Source organism: Crocodylus porosus, unplaced genomic scaffold, assembly GCF_001723895.1.
Source record: "Crocodylus porosus isolate Cpor-Errol unplaced genomic scaffold, CroPor_comp1, whole genome shotgun sequence".
NCBI lineage: Eukaryota > Metazoa > Chordata > Crocodylia > Crocodylidae > Crocodylus > Crocodylus porosus.
Genome location: NW_017728947.1, coordinates 20,011,194 through 20,014,474, shown reverse-complemented (window position 1 = coordinate 20,014,474; position 3,281 = coordinate 20,011,194). Strand labels below are relative to the sequence as shown.

The 3,281-nt window shown below is 45.6% G+C and overlaps 1 long non-coding RNA gene across 1 annotated transcript; it reads right to left on the bottom strand.

Annotated features, from left to right (window-relative positions):
* Positions 1-331: 331 nt before the first annotated feature.
* LOC109321063 lies at positions 332-2,870 on the bottom strand. Its single transcript, XR_002103960.1, has 3 exons — positions 2,782-2,870; positions 1,435-1,444; positions 332-342 (listed from the first exon to the last, which is right to left on the bottom strand). It is a non-coding gene; the product is annotated as an uncharacterized LOC109321063 (long non-coding RNA).
* Positions 2,871-3,281: the final 411 nt, after the last annotated feature.

The following is a 3,281-nucleotide window of genomic DNA, read 5'->3' as shown; positions in this document are numbered from 1 at the left end:
TGGTCCTCTCCAGCCTGAGGTCGGGAGGCATTCCCCTCGAGTCCGTCTTGCATGACGGTGGGGAAGTCCCGCTCCCTGCCCATGCAAAGGAAAATTGCATATGATGTTATATGATGCTAAGATATTATATAAACACAAATTCCAAATGTTTTAGTTGGGCATGGAAAATTAATGGATTATTTTTATCTTTATCTTTGGCCTTTGTTGCACATGGAATTTAAGGCAGTTCCTGGAACTCTTAACCCCTTCTGGATCCCCTGTTATTAAACTATGACCTCACTCCAATTCCTGTTTTCTTTTTGTTTGTCCCAAGAACTCAGCTGATGTGTCCCCAGTGGCCTCCTTTATTAAAGGAGGCTTATAGTTGTTCATGATGCCCATGATCCCACAGCACATCAAATAGGCCTGGAGTCTTAACCCCTGGATTGGCCACATGTTAAGACCTGAACCTAGTTTTAAACATGCTTTAGGCAGCTTAAAGTTATGCCACTCCAGGGCAGGTTTATCTCTGATCCATGTTGCCCAGCTTGTGTTCCATTAATATGTGGCCACTCCCCACAGATGAGCCACCCAAGTTGTTGTTCTCCAGCATCCCAGGATGCAGTGTTCCCTCCCCCACCCTCCTGATCTGTGTCAACAAACTTTCCACCCCATAAACTCAAGGGTCCAGGGACACCAAACCAGCTTCTACTCTGACCTCCAGGGGGGCAATGCCATGCAAACAGCCTGCATGGACATGCCAGCTAGCCAGGTTGCAGGGCATGAATACATCCAGGAGTAGGGTCTAGGGGGAGTGCAGGCAGAATAAGATAGGGGGATGGATCAGGTCTTCATGCCCTGGGGCTTCCTTCCCAGGGCAGGGCAGTAGTTCCCCCAAAAGCACCTTTGCTTCCAATACCGCTTCCACCTCCCACCCACCCCAGGAAATATAACCAGAAGCCCACACACCCAAATCCCAATTTATTAAAACAAGAGACTTTCTTTAATTTACTTCTTCTTTCTTTTTCAATTATTTTTATTACTTTTTATTTTATCCTTCAGTGCCTGACTTCCTTCAGTGCCTTTTCCCACCCTTCGCCCACTCCCATTTCATTACCCACCCCCATCCCTTGAATCTCCACCTCCCAGCTTCTTGTTCCCATTCCCCACCCTAATCCATCTTTCACAGCCCCCCCCCCCCCCCCCACCCCACCACCTAAGGCAGGGATAGAAGTGGCAATGCAGCTGTAGCTCCTAGTCAAGCCCCTGCTCACCAGCACTCTAGTGGCAAATCACAGCTGAGCAGGTTGGGGATACTCAGGGTGCATCTACATGTACAATTAATTCAGAGCAATAAACTCTGGAGTATTTTGAGCCAGACTAAACTACTCCTGGGCACAGTGTCTACATGTATGCCTGGGACAGCAGCAATTTGAGCCGGGGGGAGCAGTTTACACCAGTGCCACTCCTGCCCTTTTCTGCTCCAGGCTCTGGGTGTGGGGTTGGCTATGCCATGAGGGTGCTGAACGTGTGGAGCTATGCGGCTAGGATGCAGGCAGGCGTCTAGCCCCCTGCTGGCTGGGCTGACTGTATGCAATTTACACCCATGGTCAGTGTCTACATGGAAGTTTAATCACAGTTAATTACTCTGCTGTAAGATAGTTCTGTCCCTGATAGTACTATCTTACAGCGGTATTGATTAGTTTACTGTGACCTAATAGCATTGCATGTGTAGATAGTGATGCTTTACTCCACAGCTAATTAGACCACTCCACAGTAAAGCCCATGTGTAGACATGGCCTCAGAGAAGGTTTTAGCTTTAAGGTGTGACTGCTCCAAACTCAAGCTAACACTAACACAGATCAAAATTTGAGCTGCTCAAAGTGCAATGTGAAAACAAAGTCCTTATTCTGTCTCAGTTCGCCACCTTTAAAAAGGGAATTCTTTCACTACCCAAAGAAGGGTATAGTGAAAATTAGTACATTACTATTTTTGAAGCAAATTCCATAATGATGAGCTTTAGGGAAAATCCTAGTGGAAATGAGTAATTTTGTCCACAGATCAAAGTTTTAATACTATACAGTAAATAATACCTAAAGACATGCACTGAACAATGACAGAAAACAAAATATTGAATTAAGTGAACACCAGTGAGTCTGTGCATTGGGTGAGGCAGAAGTATTATGGGAAAAACAGGATAAACTATATAACAGGCATACTTACAAAAGGGCCAATTATGGTTGCATTAGAAATCTTAAGTTTTTCATTTCTGAACTTCTGAATGCTTAATTTTATAACCTTTATATTTTTAATGTATTTATGCATGTTTGTGTGTACTAAGATGAATACATGCTGTAAGCATGTTATGGTATTTTAAATTAACAGCTCAAGTATGCTGTTAATTAGTGGTGTGCGAAATGGGCTGTATTCAATTTGGATTCAGCCTGAATCAGGGACAGTGATTCGATTAGTTGATTTGGATCACTGTCCCTCATTCAATTTGGCCAAATCCAAAGCTGAAGATTTGATGCTGATTCAGAGAATTCAGCGATTTAGACATAGACACGACTTTAAAAGTTTTTTCTACATACCTCAAGGTACCAGCGTGGCTTGTGAACTCTGTGATGCTGGGGCACATGGAGTGTCCCACAGGAGTGTGGGGGGCCCCTCCACATGCTCAGCAGTGGACCGGAAGTACTTCTGGTCCACTTCTGGGTCCTCTGGGGAGCATGCTGGGGGGACCCCCTGTGCCCTCCCAGCTCAGTGATCAATCATGGGGGACCTTGGGTGCCCCCCACAGACCCAGGTGTAAAACACTGGAAGTCCACACATGTGCCATATGACTAAAGGTGAGAAGTTTCTAGAGGGTTTGAACTCTCAACCTTGATGAAGTTATGACCTACTTTTAAGGTCTGGACATGTGCAGTGTATAATGGTATTGCCTGTATTAAGTTACAATAGTTTGAATTGAATGGTCCTCTTAAGTATTGCCCAGGTTTGAATTTGATTGGGTATTGTACAAAGGGCGATGATTGGACCATTCAGTGAGTGACAGGTGGCAGAATTAGAAGGCCATAAATCCTGTCCAGAGCATCCAGCAGGAGCTCTGAAGGCTTGGCTTTGCTCTCACTCAGGCTGGACAGTGCTGACTCCGGGCTCTTGGGGTGTGGGAGTTTGTCAAGTGCAGGTTCCTTGCTGTGACCTGGTTGTTGGGATTGAGCTCGCTGAGGTTGACCTGTCCCATGCTCTTTCCTTTGGGCTTCAGCTGTGGAAGCTGCAGTTAAGTAAAGTATCACCCTTTC